This window comes from Triticum aestivum, chromosome 6B (genome assembly GCF_018294505.1).
Source record: "Triticum aestivum cultivar Chinese Spring chromosome 6B, IWGSC CS RefSeq v2.1, whole genome shotgun sequence".
NCBI classification, from domain to species: Eukaryota; Viridiplantae; Streptophyta; class Magnoliopsida; order Poales; family Poaceae; genus Triticum; species Triticum aestivum.
In genome coordinates, this window is record NC_057810.1 from 296,434,445 (window position 1) to 296,455,603 (window position 21,159).

The window sequence follows — 21,159 nt, forward strand, 5'->3', positions numbered from 1 at the left end:
CTCGGACCCACCATATATATCTTCGCACGCAAGGAAGTGCCTCCTTATTACGCACAAAAAAATGAATACTCCCCCTGTTAGCTGGGACCCAGTATAGTGGCAGGCTGACTTGTGGGCCTACTAAGTTGACGAGGATGGAGGGCTAACTTAGTCAATATGCACGATTCTAGCTCCAGTGACCGTACGATGTCCATCCAACGGCCGTAGTACTTCCTCAACCTCTGGTCTTCTTGCTCCAGCCGCCCAAACCAGCACCGGTCGTGCCTCGTGCTACTGCCTCCCATGGCCGGCTGCGATGCGGCGGAGGCCTCACCGCCCCCTACTACTCCCACCGCTGGCCACGCCATCCCTCTACTCACCCAGATCCCCTGTTATTCTGCGGTGACGGCAGCCTCACACCGCGGCGAACCAGCGAACCCTCGTACTCCTCTACGCGTGGGCATCCACTGCCGCGTCTTCCCCGGCTCCGCGTTGTCCCCTTCCTAGGCCTCGCCGTCGTCCACCGCCTTGCTGCTCTCGGCGCGGTGTGGTCAACGTGGTTAAGGAACGACTTCCATTGGACGTGGACTGTACGTGGAGAGGCTGACAACTGGGTCCACGGCCGCAGCAAGGAAGTGCCTCCTTATTACACGCAAAATAATTATTCCTCCACCTGACAGCGGGGACCCACCGGACGGGCCACCGTATTTCGCAAAAAAATGTTTCCCCCTAACTGCTGGGACCCGCCAGCTACATCTTCACATGCAAGGAAGTGCGTCCAGGTAAAAAAAACGATTCGCCCCCCTGACTGCTGGGACCCACCAGCTACATCTTCGCAGGCAAGGAAGTGCCTGACAGTCGGGACCCACCTGGTCGAAGCGTACGTAGTGTTGTCATTCTGGTCGCGAACGTGTACGTATATACTGGTCATTGTAGAGGCACACACGTGTCGTAGTAGAGGCACGCACGTAGCATGTACACGTACACACAACGGCCAGGGTGCAAGAAAGAAAATACGGCCACATACGTACATACAGGCAGGGTCTCGAACGCTTACTCACGCATACATATGGCCAGGGCTCGTGTACATGGCTGGGTTGGAACGGAGAAACAACGTCGTCGTCGTGTTCATGGGGAGGGAACGGATTGCGTCGTGTTCATGGGGAGGCAACGGAGTGCGTCGTGTTCATCGGGAGGCAACAGAACGCGTGGGAGCCAACCGGCTTGGACGGAATAGGCGATGGAAATGAGGCCTGGCGTACCGCAGAACGGAGGAACGGCCTTGTGTTCAACCGGCCACGTTCGAAACAGGATCCTGTTCATCGGGAGGGGTCTGGCGTACCGCAAAACGGAGGAAACAGACCTCCTATGGTCGAAACGGGGGTCCTGTTGATCGGGAGGGGTGTGGCGTGCCGCAAAACGGACGAAACGGACTTGTGTTGGAGCGCTATGGTCGAAACGGGGGTCCTGTTGATCGGGAGGGGTGTGGCGTACCGCAAAATGGACGAAATGGACTTGTGTTGGAGAGCTACGGTCGAAACGAGGGTCCTGTTCATCCGGAGGGGTGTGGCGTACCGCAAAACGGGACTCCACGGGATACTGTTCATCTCCACCGTCGACCTCCTCCAGCCTCCATGGGCTACCATCGACCTCCTCCAGCCTCCACGGGCTCCTGTTCATCCAGTCTCCACCGCGTGCTACTCCACCGGCTACTGTTCAACCACCCCTCCACGGCCACCCCTTCACCGTCTACTATTCATCCAGCCCTCCACGGGGTCGTCCTGTTCATCCAGAGGCAACGCCACGGGGTCCTGCATCCACCCCCACCGCTCACTATTCATCCACCCCCCCGCAACGCTCACTCTTCATCCAATCGATCAGCTTCAGTTAGCAGCAGTAGAGAAGGAATCACTCGATCGGGTTCAGTTAACAGCCATCGACCGATCGCTCGGGTTCAGTAACGCATAGCCTGCAGTGCAATCGCTCGGGTTCAGTTAGAGCCCAACGCCTCGCTCGGGTTCAGTTAGAGCCAACGCCTCGCACACACGCACGTACGTGTACGAGAGAAACGCGCATCGCTCGGCCCCCGACCTCCCACCGTAACCGGGAACTCACTGAAATTTTCCTCGCCCTCTCTTCTACCACGGTTTTTTCCGTCATGGACGGCCCAAAGAATGTCATGCAGCTGTGTCTCCGGCCCACCCAGGACGAAAAGCCCATTTTCTATCATGATTTTTTGTCATAGAAGTAAGAGCCCACCACATCTATGATGATACCGGGTTTTGTCACAATTATCATCATAGAAGTGTCATAAGTATGACAGAAAAAAGTTTCGTTCGGCCCAAAATGTCACGAATGTGTCTTTTTTTTGTATTGGGTGGGAGTCATCCATAGGCCCAAAGGAATGACAGTCCACTGAGAGCAAGGCCGAGATTTTAGAGGAGATCATCGCAAAATCCATCTATCATCAACCAAGAAGCATCAAACTGGAAACGAGGAGGGTTAGGAGGGAGCTGGAGCCCTGCGTCAAGGATGAGAGGAGCATGGTCAGAGCCCACAATGGCCTTAGCCTTGACCAGAGCGAGCGGGAACAAAGTATCCCAGTTAGGATAAACAAAGACACGATCGAGAACCGAGTGAATAGGGGAGATCTGATGATTAGTCCAAGTGAAACGAGAACCCACCCTAGGTATCTCTCGGAGGGTACAAGTACTAATGAAGTCATTAAAGGCGTCTGCGTGGGGGCATGAGAAGTTTGGGGTGTTCTTATCTGCTGGGGAGCGGAGGAGGTTGAAGTCGCCACCAATGAGGAGGGGGAGTGTGCAAGATTCAATTTTAGAGGTTAGCTCATCCAGGAAAAGAGGAGAGAGAGAGAGAGAGAGTGATCAGCCGGGCCATAAACAACCATGGCCTCCCAGAGAACATTCATGTGGCGATGATACACAACTATGCTGGCCCAAAAGATCCCGTGGTCGAAAGCAACGAAGTCAAAAACATCCCATTTGGAGCCAATGAGAATGCCACTAGAGCGACTAGAGGAAGGAAGGAAATTCCAATCAAATCTATTAGCTCCCGCAACTGCGGAGAGCTCATTGGGGGAGAAGGAACTCTTAAAGGTCTCAACTAGACCAATAAAGTCAATATTGTCACCCCTAACCACATCTTTGAGCTGGTCTCGGCGCCCCCGAACGCCAAAACCCCTCACGTTCCAGGACAAGGCTCTCATTTAAAGGATAGATTTTTTAATGTGGAGGGTAGACCTGTAGGGTGCCGAACAGGCTTTAGAATGTTTTGGGGCACCCTTTTTACTAGGAACCGGAGGCGCACAGGCCACAACATCCCCACGAAATCCGTCTTCGGCCACAACCGAAGGGATTGACGGGGCTGCAACAAGCTCCTTAGCTATGGCAATGGGTGCCTGGGCCACCTCATTGGCCCTAACCAGGGCAAGAATGGCAGAGGAGGATCCAACATTATGCTCAAAAGTAATGCCCACGTCTAAAAGAACCTTCGTCAAGTGGTCATCCGAGAATGAGGGGAGAACTAGTCTAACCGGGGATAGAGGAGAATTCATAGGATTGAGCGGGGAGGGGGGAATACCTGAAGCAGGGAGGTCATGAGCCGCCGCACGATGAGCCGCCTTGTCCGCCACCCGCTCCCCACTGTCGCGGACCCGGCCGCTCTTGCAAGCAGTGGAGGATGGGGACCAGATAGGAGTAGAACAGGCCATCACCGGCAAGGACGGAGCTGCCACAGCGCCCATGTCAGCCTCCAAACAACGACACAGAGCCGCAGTGGACTGCTTGGTACCCATCGATGCATGGCTCCGAGCCGAGAATTTCCGCACCGAAGACTTCCGCTTGGGGACAACACCACCGGAGCCACGAGGAGGGGAAGGGGGAAGTCTTCAATGCCAGAGAGTGAGGGCGAGCCAGGGCGGACCGGAAGGTTGGAGAAAACACCAGAGGCCGATGTTCCCGTCGGAATGGAGGCTGTAGCAGCTGACACCGCTGCCTTCTTGGCCACAACAGCCCCCCATTGGACTTGTCCACCGGAGCGTTCTCCTTGAATAGCTCGCGGGATTCAGAGCCCATGCGGTCCCACTCCGATGTGTGAAGTGAGGATGAGAGCCACCGCTTAGATTGGGAGCATCATCACCATCCCCCCTCTTGTCAGAAGGGGGAGGAGGAGGAAGAGGGGCAATGGGGATAGCTCCACCTTCAACGCGAACACGGAGACGGAAGCCATCAGCCGAGGGGAACACATCAACATCACCACAGATGCAGAGGGGGTCGACACACCAGATTTTGAGACGAACAGGGCCAAGGACTTGGAGAGACTCCGGATCAACCATGATCGGCTTGCCAATTAGAACGTCAAAAGACATCACAAACTCTGAAGAGTGCAGGGCAGGGGGAACATCATCGATCAGGACCGAGAAATCCAAGAGCGGAGAGATAGACTTGGAGCCATTAGAGGCATCTTTCACAGAAACCACCAACTGGTTAAGGGGAAGGGTAAATCTGGTGCATGAGGAGATCATCTTGAGGCTGCCCTTGGAAGGAAAGACAGTCGCAAACTCAAAATCAAAGAGCTGACGGATCTGCCAGTCCCAGACTCCCTCATCCCAAAGTTTCAGCTCATCAAGAAGAGTCTGGGGAGAGATCTTGTGGTCTTTGATGGTGATGATGGCGGCGTTGGATAGGGCAGGAGCAACATCCACACGAGGAATCTCGCTGTCGATGGCGAAGAAAGAGCAACCTGGGAGACCACAGCCATAGTGCATGAAAGAAGCGGGTTTGCGGCGGTTTTGGCAGTTCACAGTAAGATGTCCCTCCTCCCTATGGATGAGGCAGAAAGGAGGGTTGAAGCAGCGGGGCTGGAAATGTCCGGGTTGATTCCAGGCAAAGTAGGTAAGGTTAGGGTTGGGGCTCATAGGTTAGGCCACAGGAGGAGGGCGAGCGGGAAGAGGAGGGGGCGGAGGGAGGATCCCATCCTCCTGGCCAGGAGGGGGGGGGGAGGAGGACGGGTGGCGGAGCCAGATCTGCTTCCCGCTACTGCGGCCTCCCACAGATCGCCACCAGAGCTACCAGATCTGGGCGCCTCCGACCCAGAGACCACCGCGGAAGCCGCTGCGGACCAACCCCTCTCATCCCTCTAGAGCCACTCGGGCCCCGCTGCCGAGGCCTCGCGCTCACGGGCCACCTGCATGCGAGAAGCATGCTCGACCTCAAGATTAGAGCGGAGGGACGCCTCGAGCTCCAGGAACCAACAAAAATAGCCCATATACCCATGCCCATGTATAGACGATAAATCGTGGTTGTATTCAAAGAAAAAGACGATAAATCATGGTCTACTCAAGAAAACAAAAAACAATAGATCGTGGACGCGGTTGTTCGTTCTGCTCTCGCCTCACGATTAGATCGACTGATCTATCTTCCTTAAAAATAATAAAAAAGATCGATCGATCTATCTCGCTGCCATAGCGTTAGGACTTCTGCCGCCGGTCCCATTTCGCTGACCTTGGAGTCGATTGCCAGCTTGTCGAGGCACCGGAGTAGCGGCGAATACGGCGGCTGCCGCTGGTCGTCATCCTTGGTCCGCTTGCTGCCATCCACCACAACCAAATAATTAGGCAAGGTGCATACGAACATACACGGTATTTTTCTATACATAAAAGATTTGCTAGTTGATGTAACCCCCTTTTGCTTTTGTTTGGCTATACTTCGCTAGTTGAAGAACAAAGATTTTTTTCCAGGCCAATTGCCTCAATTTCAACTCTGTGCTACTACCCAAAATTTGGATCGAGACTGTAGAACCATATACGTTTTTGTTAGAAAATAGCCAAATATATGTATTTGCTTATCAATTTGAAGTATTTCCTAGGAAACTATGAATTTTAATATTTTAGATGACTTGTTATTGACGCATTTCGAAACATATGTTGATATGATATTTCGGTTGATATAACATATTATACTTGTGATCGTCATTGCTCCCTGCTCCTCCCCCACCCTCCATGTCCAAATCCTGGCTCCGCCCCTGCCTTCACACATCCACACTCTTGGCATCAGATTCTTCTGCTTGACCGTTCCTGTTCGTTCAATATGGTTGTTCTCATGTGTGTGCTGCTCTTGGGCCGTCTTTCCTATTGGAAGCTACTCCCGAAAAAATCGGAGCCTTCTCGTTCACACATACAACCTAACGTTCGATCCAAGTTGGACGATCATGATATGACCAGGCATTTCCTCTCATTCCACCATGACCTATCGTCTCTCTTGTTCGATTTTCACCCTCAATCTCTATCATGTCTCTCTCAGGCGGAATCTATCAGGTGCACCCACGTCTGTGGTACTACCGGTGCATTAGATGCCGTAGAACATTTTTAAAAATCTAAAAAAAATCTAGCACATTGACACAACTTCAATGTATGTTGTCACAAAAATTGGTATGAAAATTTGAAATATTTCTTGAGATACAGAAAGGACAAATTTACCATCAATGCGATAATGGGCGAAATCTAAAGGCCAACTTATATTATGTACTATTCACTGTTAAATTTTTCTTTTTGTTTCCCAAGATATGTTTCGAATTTTGACTTGAAATTTTGTGACAACCTACATTGATGCTGTGTTAATGTGCTAATTTTCTTTCCAGAAATGTTTGAACAATTTAAAAGTGCAATGTGAGTTCATTCACCGGTAGCACCACAAGCACTGGTGCACTAGATACTCTCCCCTCTCTCAGGTGTGTCGCCACAGTTGGCATTCCCTTCAGCTTGTATGTACATGATTGGATTCCAGAAGAAAATGAAAGAGGGCATGTATCCAATCCTTAGAAAATCCATCTATAGTTCTCGTGGTTCAAAAAAAACTTGTATTAGTTTAATATTTTTATATTCCTTCAATCTGGCAATCCTGCAAAACAAAAAGGGCACACTAGAAGTTATTTGGTTACACCATATAAACAACACGTGAATTGTTCTGACAGATTCAAGGAATGTCGTAGTTGCCTTTGAAATAATACAAAAATGATATGAGTTGGATCCAAAAGAAAGTCTATTTGAAATTGAATTCAATGTATATCATAGGAAAAGAAGTTGTATGGTCGCAATCATACAAACCAAACAAGTTCCATAGAAATTTCTAACAAATGGAGTCTTCTAGAATTCATACTCCATTTCTGTATACAAGGCCACTTTATAATTTTTTTATATCTAACTTTCATCATTAATTTTATACACAAATATTGAGTTATATGATACAAAAAGTATGTCATTAGACACACATTTCAATGATATATTTTGATGACATATAAGCCATATTTTGTTAACCAAAATTATAAGTCAAAGTTTGACACAAAAAATGAAGTGGCCTTGTATAGAGAAATGGAGGGAGTATTCAATTTCGTTGAACCAAAGTGTCTTATTCTAAATGTAAGAGCAAACTATTGGTTAATTAGTTCTTAGTGGCTAGATATAAGAGACGGTGTCCTGGACTGGTGGGGGGGTGCTTATACGGCCCCCACAATCCACGAGCGGAGCTCATGGCCCACCGATCATTACAGAGGACTCCGGAAGCCTTGAACCTCGACGTGATCAAGATGGAAACCTCTGAAGACTTGGCGTGTACCTCAAGATGGAACCCAGATACATCAGGGTGGTCGACAATGTTCCATATGAGCGCAGACGCTCGTTTGAAACCTTCAAAGAAAACGAAAAAAGGACTAGATCATTTGACGGTGTTCCATGCGGGCACCCTTTCCCATTCACGTGGTCGTATGACATCCTCGACCAAAATAAGTAACCAGAGCATTTGTCGGTGTTCCAAATGGGTGCTGCCGCCCGTTTCAGTGGTCGTATGAGTTATGCACAGACACAGGTGAGTAACCAGGGTGAACGACGGTCTTTCGGTTGTATGGACCCCTAACGGCCACAATAAGCCCGAGGAAGGAGGTAAATCACCCCCATCTCACTATTTTCTCCTTATTCCCCAAAATATCTCCAAACCCTAGCAAAACTTCGCCCGTTCTCTCTACTCGCTCGATTTCAGTTCAAATCCTTCTACGTGATCAACATACGATATGTTTCTCCTTCGATCCCCAATTTAATTTTCTCGAATTCGTGTTCTACATTCCTAGCATTGCCATGTCTAGGAAATGCATATTTTGATCCAAATTTGAGTTTGGCTTGGATTCTTTGATGTTTTTAGAGGAGTATGATGTCGATCAATATCGTTTAATTGCATTGGACTAAAAAAGTGTTTTGTAGATGTGTACGAGGAGGTCCACTTGCATAGGCAGTGCTTTGAGTTCATCCACCGCACCGCCACAACAAATTTTCACTCAGGGGATCGTTTTCACTGTCCGTGGAGCAAGAAAGAAGTTTCAAAGACTCGGTACAAGGAAGATCAAAGTATCCATGTGCGCTTGCGCGACAACACTTGCTAAGCTAGATATTACTAATGATTTCAATTTGCGTTGTCATAATGCCGGGTTGCACCATTTTGTTTATCAGGGATGTGAGACATATGAATGCATGACGCTTGAGTTTCTTAGCACTCTCTCGCACAATGTTAGTCTAATGCCCAATGCATACGAGGAGGAGTGAACCACTTTCTGTTTGGACCAAGACTTCAACATCACTTTTCAAGAGTGGTGTAATTACTTTGGCTTCCCCAACAATGATGAAGACATCCGCTATATTTATGAGTTTATTGACCCGTACCCGAGGCAATCCTTCTACCAGATGAGTTGTCATGGCTCAAGGCAAAGAGCCAGTTGCATTGAGAGTCTTGCTATACATCATTTCTATTATGTTATCACTAACTCGTTGCAGGCACGAGGAGAAGTTTCTAAGGTGAATGATGAGAACATGCTAGTTCTCGGGAAAGAAGCAAACCTTGACGTCGGTTATTCGCCCAACTTAGGGGCAATACTTTTGCACCTCGCACATCAAGAAAATCATGCACAAGGAGATATCGTGTGTGGAGGAGTGATCACCATGTTGGCCAATTCCCTTGGCCTCAACTACAATCAGCTTCACCCCATAGTCGGTAACAACCTTGTTAATATTCATGTTCTTACTAGCGTTGAAATGGTAGTAGTTCGTAATGGTTGTCATTGCATCAGAATTCCTGGAGTGGCATACTTTTTGCCTACTCCTATGCCTAACCGTTTCTCCAAAGAACATTGACAATTGCATTATGTTGCACAGGAAGGAGATGCAGCTGTTGACCAAGAAGGCCCAGAACCTGAGAAGGTAGATGAAGAAGAACTCGTCACCGATGAAGAAGAGGAGCAGCCACAACAAGAAAACTACGCCACCTATGCAAACCTTATGTGGATCTCTGCAGTCTCCAGGGCTCTATTAATGATATGAGCAACCTCGCCACGTCCCTTCGAGGCACGTCCACCTACATGAACATGAGCTTCTCCAACTGGAGCCAAGAATGGGCTCCTGACAGATGTCTGCTAGAACTACGTTGGTATTTCCCCAAAGAGGAAGGGATGAGGCAGCATAGCGACGGTAGGTATTTCCCTCAGTGATGAGACCAATATTATCGAACCAGTAGGAGAACCTCCTCACACCACATAAACAGCACCTGCACACAAATAACAAATACTTGCAACCCGACGTGTTAAAGGGTTTGTCAATCCCTTTCGGGTATGGCGCCTCAAGATAGGCAAATAACGCGAGGTAAAAGTGGTAGATAGAATAAATAGATTGCGGAACAAATAAATTAAAGCAAGGAATTTCTGTATTTTTGGTTTAATAGATATGAAAATAAATGCAATAGAAAATATATCACAAGGCAAATATGATGAAAAGAGACCGGCGGCTGTAGGTTTCACTAGTGGCTTCTCTCAAGAAAAATAGCAAATGGTGGGAAAACAATTACTGTTGGGAAATTGATAGAACTTCAAATAATTATGACAATATCCAGGCAATGATCATTATACAAGGCATCACGTCCAAGATTAGTAGACCGACTCCTGCCTGCATCTAGTACTAGTACTCCACACATCGACCGCTATCCAGCATGCATCTAGTGTATTAATTTCATGATAATACGAAGTAATGCAATAAGAACGATGACATGATGTAGACGAGATCCGTTTATGTATTGCAACATATATAGATCTCATCTTGTTATCCTTATTAGCAACGATACATACGTGTCGGTTCCCCTTCTGTCACTGGCATCAAGCACCGTAAGTTCAAACCCACTACAAAGCACCTCTTCCCATTGCAAGATAAATAGATCAAGTTGGCCAAACAAAACCCAAATATCGGAGAAGAAATACAAGGCTATAAGCAATCATGCATATAAGAGGTCAAACAAGACTCAAATAACTTTCATGGATAAAAACATAGATCTGATCATAAACTCAAAGTTCATCGGATCCCAAAAAACACACTGCCAAAAGACTTACATCATATGGATCTCCAAGTGACCATTGTATTGATAATCAAGAGAGAGAGAGAGAGGAAGACATGTATCTACTAACTACGGACCCGTAGGTCTACAAAGAACTACTCACGCATCATAGGAGAGGCACCAATGGGAGTGGTGAACCCCTCCATGAAAGTGTCTAGATTGGATTTGGTGGTTCTAGACTCTGCGGCGGCTGGATCAATATTTCGTCGACTCCCCTAGGGTTTCTGAAATATTGTGGTATTTATAGAGCAAAGAGGCGGTTCGGGGGGCACCCGAGGTGGGTACAACCCACCAGGGCGCGCATGTGCCCCCTAGCGGGCCCTGGTGGGTGCTGCTCCCCTCGAACAGTCCCTCAGGTGCTTCCTTGGCCCATTCGTTCCTTCTGGCCCAAAAAATTCCTCCAGGAGTTGCGTTGCGTTTGGACTCTGTTTGATATTGATTTCCTGCGACGTAAAAAACATGCAGAAAACATCAACTGGCACTTGGCACTATGTAAATAGGTTAGTACCAAAAAATGATATAAAATGACTATAAAATGATTGTAAAACATCCAAGAATGATAATATAACAACATGGAACAATAAAAAATTATAGATACCTTGGAGACGTATCAGCATCCCCAAGCTTAATTCCTGCTCGTCCTCGAGTAGGTAAATGATAAAAATAGAATTTTTAATGTGGAATGCTGCCTAACATGTTCATCACATTATTTTCTTTATAGCATGAACATATGGACTTTTATATGATTCAAACCAATAGTCTAGTTTTGACATGAAGACTTTAATACTCAAGCATACCAACAAGCAACCATGTCTTTCAAAATATCAACACTAAAGCAAGTTATCCCTAGCCCATCATGCTAAATCATTGATCCATTCGTGAAACACACTCGAATATTAGCTACACCCAATGCTCAAATACGATCATAGTGCCCCTTAGTTGGTGCTTTATAAGAGAAGATGGAGACTCAAATTCAAAATAAAAATTGCATACGTAAAAGAAAGGCCCTTCGCAGAGGGAAGTAGTGATTTGTAGAGGTGCCAGAGCTCAAATCTTAAATTGTGAGATAAAATTATTTTTGGGAGGCATACTTTTCGTACCAACGAAAACGACTTGGAGCATCCCAACACTTTCCATGCTAGATACATCATAGGAGGTTCCCAAACAGAAAATAAAGTTTATTCCTTTTTACACCATAACTTTCACTTTCCATGGCTAGCCGTATCCACGGGTGCCCTCCATACCAACACTTTCCAAGGAATTTATTATTTGACAACATAAAGTAAATTCATTTATTCATTTCGGGACTAGACATCCCTAGTACCTTTGTTGTACTCTCGTGCAATGACAAGTGAATAAACACTCATCGTGAGAATAACACATCTAGCATGGAAAATATTGGCTACCCTTTACTGCCTCGCGAGTAGTAGAGCACACAAAAGAGAAATTTATTTTGAACATTAGAGATGGCACATGCAAATTTGCTTAGAATGACATGGAAATATTGCATATAGGTAGGAATAGTGGACTCATATGGCAAGACTGGTTTAAAGGGTTTTGGATGCAAAAGTAGTGATCATACTTAGTGCAAAATAAAGGCTAGCAAAAAGATTGAGAAGCGACGAACCAAAAAGTGAAAAATCTCGTACCCAAGCATTAAGCATAAGTAACACCGAATAATGCACCATAAGTAGGATATAAATTTCATTGCACAACTATTGACTTTCATGCTTGCATAGGGAATCACAAACCTTAACATCAATATTCTTACTAAAGCACAATTACTCATCAACATGACTAACATATCATATCATCATATCTCAAAACCTTTACTAAGAATCAAGTTTATTTTGTACAATGATCTTCATGAAAGTTTTTATTATATCCTCCTTGGATATCTATCACTTTGGGACTATTTTCATATGTTGCTTTTAATAAGCTCAAACAAATATAAGTGAAGATCATGAGCATATTTTTTTTCTTTCTGTCAAAATAATCTAAGTGAAGCAAGAGAGAATTTCTTAAAAATTTACTAACTCCCAAATAAATCTAAGTGAAGCACAAGAGCATTTCTTCAAAATTAACAAAGCACGCCGTGCTCAAAAAGATATAAGTGAAGTACTAGAGCAAGTCCATGGCTCTAAAAATTTAAGTGAAGCATAGGAGCAAGCATAGCATAATTTTTTTGGCTCTCTTAAAAGGGTGTGTCCAGCAATGATTAAACACTTAAAACACAAATAAAAACAAGCAAAGACTCATATCATACAAGACGCTCCAAGCAAAACTCATATCATGTGACGAATAAAAATATAGTTTCAAGTAAAATACCGATGGTCGTTAGAAGAAAGCGGGGATGCCACTCGGGTGGCATCCCCAAGCTTAGTTGCTTGCTACTTCTTTGAATATTATCCTGGGGTGCCTTGGGCATCCCCGAGCTTAGCCTTTTGCTTATCCTTATTCCTTCATCTATCATAAGGTAACGCAAAACTTGAAAACTTCAATCACCCAAAACTCAAACAAAACCTTCGTGAGATCCGTTAGTATAAGAAACCAAACCACTACTATAAGTATTGTAGCAAACTTATTATTATTTTGTTTTTGCATTATATCTACTGTATTCCAACTTATATATGGCAAAACCTCATCAAATAAAACCATAGAATCATCAAAACAAGCACACAACGCAAAGAAAATAGAATGTGTCAAAAACAGAACAACCTGTAGCAATCTGAACATTTTGAATACTTATGTAACTCCAAAATTTATGAAATAAATTGGTGGAAGTGAGGAATTTTTCTATTAATCCTCTTAAAAAATAATCAACTTAAAATCACTCTTCAGTAAAAAAATGACAATGAATCTCGTGAGCGCAAAAGTTTCTGCTTTTCAGCAAGATCAAATAAACTTTCACCCAAGTCTTCCCAAAGGTATTGCTTGGCACAAACACTAACTAAAACACAAAAAACACAATCATAAAAATAGAATAATTTTGCTAACACTCAAGGACATAAAGAAAAAAGCAAAAATAAATTTTATTCATTAGGTTGCCTCCCAACAAGCGCTATCGTTTTACGCCCCTAGCTAGGCATAACGCGTTGGATCTAAGTGTTGTCATCTTTGGTTCTAGATCCATAAGATTCCCTCATGATAGATTCATATGGTGGACTAATTCTTGCTCTAGGGAAGTGTTCCATTCCCTTCCTTAGTGTAAATTGGAATTTAATATTGCCTTCTTTCATATTAACCACGACACCAATAGTACGCAAAAATGGCCTACCAAGAATAATTGGACAAGACGGATTGCAATAAATATCAAGAACAATAAAATCTATGCGCACATAATTCCTATTTGCAAGAATAAGAACATCATTAATTCTTCCCATAGGATTTTTTATACTAGAATCCGCTAAATGCAAATTTGAAGATCATTCTTCAATATTTGTAAGACCAAGCACATCACATAAAGATTTTGGAATTGTAGAAACACTAGCACCCAAGTCACAAAAAGAAAAACACTCATAATTTTTAATCTTGACTTTGATAGTAGGTTCCCACTCATCATGCAATTTTCTAGGAATTGAAACTTCTAATTCCATTTTTTCTTCAAAAGCTTTCATCATGGCATCAACAATATGTTTAGTAAAAGCTTTATTTTGTTCATAAGCATGGGGTGAATTTATCATGGATTGCAACAAAGAAATACAATAAATCAAAGAGCAACTATCATAATTAATGTCTTTGTAATCCAAAATAGTGGGAACATCACTAGTTAAAGTCTTAACCTCTTCAAACCCACTTTTATCAATTTTTTCAACAAGATTTTCACCCTCCAAATCATAGGGACGCCTTCTAACTAAAGTTGACTCTTCTCCAGTCCCTTTTTCATCAATCTTGAATTTACTAAACAAAGAATCAATAGAAGAAACACCAATTAATTTAAGATCTTCATCACTTTCATGATAGTAATCACTAGAAAACGCCCTTTCTAAAAATTCTCTTTTAGCTCTAAGCATAGCGGTTCTTTTCTTACTTTCATCCATAGAGACATAAAGAGCTTTAATTGATTTTTAAACTTTAGGAACAAAATTTTTCATCTTGAGAGTTTCTACATCATGAGAAATTCTACCAACACTTCTAGACAAATCATCAATTTTATTCAACTTTTCTTCTATCGAAGTGTTGAAAGCCTTTTGCGTATTGATAAATTCTTTAATATTGCTCTCAAGATCATAGGTGTTTATTTTATTATTGTAGGTGGGATTACCATAGGAATTACCATAATTATTAGAGGAATTACTAGGAAAAGGCATAGGATTAAAATTACCTCTATAAGCATTGTTATTGAAATGGTTTCACGAGACAAAATTAACATCTATGGCATCACTATTTTGCGCAATAAAAGTAGACAAAGGCACATCATTGAAATCAGTAGTAGAACTTTTATTAGAAACCAACTTCATAAGAGCATCAACTTTTTCACTCAAAGAATTTATTTCTTATACCGAATTGACTTCTTTACTAGTAGGAGCACTTTCGGTATGCCATTGCGAGTAATTTGCCATGATATTGTCTAGCAATTTAGTAGCTTCACCCAAAGTAATTTCCATAAAAGTACCCCCCGCGGCGTATCTAAAATATTGCGAGAAACAAAATTCAATCCCGTATAAAATTTTTGTATGATCATCCAAAGATTTAACCCATGAGTTGGGCATTTTTTTAGCATCAGTTTCATCCTTTCCCAAGATTGTGCAACATGCTCATGTTCAAGTTGCATGAAATTCATGATTTGGGTTCTAAGGGAAATAATTTTTGCAAGCGGAAAATACTTAGTGATAAAAGCATCTTTGCACTTGTTCCATGAATCGATACTATTGCGAGGCAAAGAAGAAAACCAAATTTTTGCGCGATCTCGCAAGGAAAACAGAAATAATTTCAACTTCACAACGTCATTGTCCACATCTTTTTTCTTTTGCATATCGCATAATTCCATGAATGTGTTGAAATGGTACGCGACATCCTCATTAGGAGTACCGGCAAATTGATCTTTCATGATAAGATTCAACAAAGCAGTATTAATATCACAGGACTCCGCACTACTGGCGGGAGGAGCAATCAGAGTGCTAATAAAATCATTGTTGTTGGTATTTTAGAAATCACATAACTTGGTGTTCTCTTGAGTCATGATGACTACGCAACAAGATTGCACTCAAAAACAGATCTGACAAGAAAATGGCGAACGAAAAAGAGGGCGAATAAAACGACAAATTTTTGTGAAGTGGGGGAGAGGAAAACGAGAGGCAAATGGAAAATAATGTAAATTGCGAGGAGATGAGATTTATGATTAGGAACCTGGTTGATGTTGAAGATCCTCCCCGGCAACGGTGCTAGAAATTCCTTTTGATGTCTGCTAGAACTAGGTCAGTATTTCCCCAAAGAGGTAGGGATGAAGTAGTATAGCGATGGTAGGTATTTCCCTCAGTGATGAGACCAAGGTTATCGAACCAGTAGGAGAACCTCCTCACACCACATAAACAACACTTGCACACAAATAACAAATACTCGCAACCTGATGTGTTAAAGGGGTTGTCAATCCCTTTCGGGTACGGCGCCTCAAGGTAGGCAAATAACGTGAGGTAAAAGTGGTAGATAGGATACTTAGATCACGGAACAAATAAATTGCAGCAAGGTATTTTGTATTTTTGGTTTAATAGATCGGAAAATAAATGCAAGAGAAAATAGATCGCAAAAGCAAATATGATGAAAAGAGACCCGGGGGCAATAGGTTTCACTAGGGGCTTCTCTCGAGAAAAATAGCAAATGGTGGGAAAATAGATACTGTTGGGCAATTGATAGAACTTCAAATAATTATGATGATATCCAGGCAATGGTCATTATATAGGCATCACATCCAAGATGAGTAGACCGACTCCTGCCTGCATCTACTACTATTACTCCACACATCGACCACTATCCAGCATGCATCTAGTGTATTAAGTTCATGAGAAAACAATATCTTGCAATAAGAACGATGACATGATGTAGACGAGATCCGTTTATATATTGTGGCAGATATAGATCTCATCTTGGTTTCCTTAGTAGAAATGATACATACGTGTCGGTTCCCCTTCTGTCACTGGGATCAAGCATTGTAAGATCGAACCCACTACAAAGCACCTCTTCCCATTGCAAGATAAATAGATCAAGTTAGCCAAACAAAACCCAAATATCGAAGAAGAAATACGAGGCTATAAGAAATCATGCATATAAGAGGTCAAAGAAGACTCAAATAACTTTCATGGATAAAAACATAGATCTATCGGATCCCAACAAACACACGGCCAAAAGACTTACATCATATGGATCTCCAAGAGACCATTGTATTGATAATCAAGAGAGAGAGAGGTAGCCATGTAGCTACTAACTACGAACCCGTAGGTCTGCAAAGAACTACTCACGCATCATAGGAGAGGCACCAATGGAAGTGGTGAACCCCTCCATGACGGTGTCTAGATTGGATCTGGTGGTTCTGGACTTTGCGGCAGCTAGATCAATATTTCGTTGACTCTCCTAGGGTTTCTGGAATATTGTGGTATTTATAGGGCAACGAGGCGGTTCGGGGGGCACCCGAGGTGGGCACAACCCATGCCCAGGCGCGCCCTGGTGGGTGCTGCTCCCCTCGAGCAGCCCCTTAGGTGCTTCCTTGGCCCATTGGCTTTCTTCTGGCCCAAAAAATTCCTCCAGGAGTTGCATTGCGTTTGGACTCCGTTTGATATTGATTTCCTGCGATGTAAAAAACATGCAGAAAATAGCAACTGGCACTGGGCACTATGTCAATAGGTTAGTACCAAAAAATGATATAATATTGACTATAAAATGATTGTAAAACATCCAAGAATGATAATATAACAACATGGAACAATAAAAAAATATAGATACGTTGAAGACGTATTACTGACCAACCATTGCAGTGATCCCGCCGGCTTGGGCATGCAAAAGCTTAAGCTTGGGGAAGGTCATCACCACTTCTACATCAAGATGTGGCCGTATTATTTAAATAAATTGTAATGAGGTTGTACTTAAGCTTGAGGGGCTTCAAAACACTCGTTTGGTTTGTACCAACACTTAGTTTTTGCTTTTGGTTTTTCTTTAGTTTTTACCTTTGCGATTTTTCATTTGCAAGTTAGTTTTCAAAATCCCTGAAATTTAAAAATAGAATAAGCTTTGCTTTGCTCTTACTCCTTTTGCCCCTTGGAGTTTAATGACCCACAAGTATAGGGAATCTATCATAGTCCTTTCGATAAGTAAGAGTGTCGAACCCAACGAGGAGCAGAAGGAAATGATAAGTGGTTTTCAGTAAGGTTTTCTCTGCAAGCACTGAAATAGTAGGTGATAGATAGTTTTGTGATAAGATAAATAGTAACAAGCAAAAAGTAAATAAAGTAAATAAAGTGCAGCAAGATGGACCAATCCTTTATGTAGAAAAGGATAAGCCTGTACAAATTCTAATAATGAAGAAGGAGCTCCTGAGGACACATTGGGAATTATCGTCAAGCTAGTTTTCATCACGTTCGTAATATTCACGTTCGGTACTTTGATAATTTGATATGTGGGTGGACCGACACTTGGGTACTGCCCTAACATGGACAAGCATCCCACTTATGATTAACCCCTATTGCAAGCATCTGCAACTACAAAAAGGAGTATTAAGGTAAACCTAACCACAACATTAAACATATGGGTCCATATCAACCCCTAACGAAGCAACGCATAAACTAGGGTTTAAGCTTCTGTCACTCTAGCAACCCATCATCTACTTGTTACTTACCTATGCCTTCCTCTAGGCCCAAATAATGGTGAAGTGTCATGTAGTCGACGTTCACATAACACCACTAGAGGAAAAGACAACATACATCTCATCAAAATATCGAACGAATACCAAATTCACATGACTACTAATAGCAAGACTTCACCCATGTCCTCAGGAACAAACGTAACTACTCAAAAAGCATATTCATGTTCATAATCAGAGGAGTAGTAATATGCATAAAGGATCTGAACATATGATCTTCCACCAAGTAAACCAATTAGCATCAACTACAAGGAGTAGTCAACACTACTAGCAACCCACAGGTACCAATTTGTGGTTTTGATACAAGATTGGATACAAGAGATGAACTAGGGTTTTGAGAGGATATGGTGCTGGTGAAGATGTTGATGGAGATTGACCCCCTCCCGATGAGAGGATCGTTGGTGATGACGTTGGTGATGATTTCCCCCTCCCAGAGGGAAGTGTCCCCGGCAGAATAGCTCCGCCAGAGCCCTAGATTGATTCCGCCAAGGTTCCGCCTCGTGGCGGCGGAGTTTCATCCCGTAAGCTTGCCCATGATTTTTCCAGGGTAAAAGTGATGATATAGCAGAAGATGGACGCCGGAGGCCCACCAGGGGCCCCAGGAGATAGGGGGCCGCGCCCTAGGGGGGGCACCCTCCTGTCTCCTGGACAGGGTGTGGGCCCCCTGGCCTATTTCTTTCGCTCATAAATTCTTATTAAATCCAAAAAGTTGTTTCGTGGAGTTTCAGGACTTTTGGAGTTGTGCAGAATAGGTTTCCAATGTTTGCTCCTTTTCCAGCCAGAATTCCAGCTGCCGACATTCCCCCTCTTCATGGTAAACCTTGTAAAATAAGAGAGAATAGCCATAAGTATTGAGATATAATGTGTAATAACAGCCCATAATGCAATAAATATTGATATAAAAGCATGATGCAAAATGGACGTATCAACTCCCCCAAGCTTAGACCTCGCTTGTCCTCAAGCGGAAGCCGAAAACGAAAAATATGTCCACATGTTTAGAGATAGAGGTGTCGATAAAAACAAAATACGGACATGAGGGCATCATGATCATTCTAATAACAGCAACATATATAGATTTTGTCATATGATTTCCTATGATCAAGTAATAAGCGATTCACAATGTCAAGTGTGGTTCAAAAACTTCATTGGGAACTAACAATCTATAATCTCAGTCATTGAAGCAATTGCAATTTATCGTAACATCAGAAAGAGTCAATAATAGAGTTTTTCAACAAGCTCACATACTCAACTATCTCGTAGTCTCCCATAATTGCTAACACTCACACAATACTTGTGGTTATAGAGTTTAAGCCAGACACTAAGAAAGATAGGGGCTTATTGTGTTGCCTCCCAACGTATTCACCTTTAGGTGATGTCAACAATAATAGCCTATGCCAACTTACATCCAATTGGATATATGTATCATGATCTTTCAAACACGAAGAGCTTGCCAAAGGATAAAAATAAAAAGGGAAAGGTGAGGATCACCTTGACTTAGGCATAAAGTAAAAACATAAAATAAAAGATAGGCCCTTCGCAGAGGGAAGCAGAGGTTGTCATGCGCTTTTAGGGTTGGATACACAAAATCTTAATGCAAAAGAACGTCACTTTATATTGCCCCTTGTATGTGGACCTTTATTATGCAATCCGTCGCTTTTATTACTTCCACAACAAGTTCGTACAAAGCTTATTTTCTCTGCACTAATAAGTCATGCATATTTAGAGAGCAATTTTTATTGCTTGCACTGATGACAACTTACTTGAAGGATCTTACTCAATCCATAGGTAGGTATGGTGGACTCTCATGGCAAAACTGGGTTTAAGGATATTTGGAAGCACAAGTAGTATTTCTACTTGGTGCAAGGAATTTGGCTAGCATGAGGGGGAAAGGCAAGCTCAACATGTTTGGAAGGTCAATGACAATATACTTTAACTGAGATGTCAGAAAACATAAACCATTACGTTGTCTTCCTTGTCTAACATCAACTCTTTTAGCATGTCATACCTAATGAGTGCTCCCAATTATAGAAAATGTCCAAGATAATATATTTATATGTGAACCCCTCTTTCCTTATCACTTCCTATTAATTGCAACAATGACCAACACTACGTTCATCAACTCTCAACAATTTTTATGCCTCATACTTTCTATGTGTTAAGTTATCACTATCCATAAGATCAATATGAACTCTTTTATTCTTTCTACTTTCTCAAGATCATAGCAACATAGCAAAGCCCTTTACTCAACACTAATCTTTATTATAGATAGCACACAGACTCGATTACATAAAGAGATCACAAAGCAAAAATTGAAACTACTTGAAATCAAAACTTCAAACTACTAGATCAAGATACTACTAAAAGGATCGAACTAAATACAGCAGTAAAAATAGGAGTGTGATGGTGATACGATACCGGGGTACCTCCCCCAAGCTTGGCAGTTGCCAAGGGGAGTGCCCATAGCCATGTGATTATTTCTCCTTCTTCATGGTTGGTGTTATGATCTTCTTGGTGATGATGCCCTTCAGGATACTGTTCTCCTCCTCGAGCTTATTGACTTGTTGTTTGAGGTCCATAATTTCTTTACGGAGCTTGCCCGTAACGGCCAAAGCTCCTTTTACCCAAGGATGCTGCATAGCTTCTGGAGAACAGGTGAAACTCTTTTTCATATTTTCATAAGAAAGAAATCTAGAGTTGGAAGGGATGACCAAAGCAGGGACAACCAGGCTAGGTAGTTCCCCCATAGTGAATTCTGCTTGGAGACGAGAGGTAACTTCTTGATCTTCCTCCATGGCATCTATCCTTTTCAAATCAGCCTCCATCTCATCCTCCGTTGATGGTCCAAAGTGATAGGCATCGCTATTTGCTCCTGGACCTGGCGTTGGGTGAGAC

General features: G+C 43.1%; 1 long non-coding RNA gene across 1 annotated transcript; it reads left to right on the plus strand.

Annotated features, from left to right (window-relative positions):
• Positions 1–5,369: 5,369 nt before the first annotated feature.
• LOC123134106 (uncharacterized) lies at positions 5,370–9,621 on the plus strand. Its single transcript, XR_006465499.1, has 4 exons — positions 5,370–5,619; positions 8,249–8,400; positions 8,495–9,032; positions 9,194–9,621. It is a non-coding gene; the product is annotated as an uncharacterized lncRNA (long non-coding RNA).
• The last annotated feature ends 11,538 nt before the right edge of the window (positions 9,622–21,159 follow it).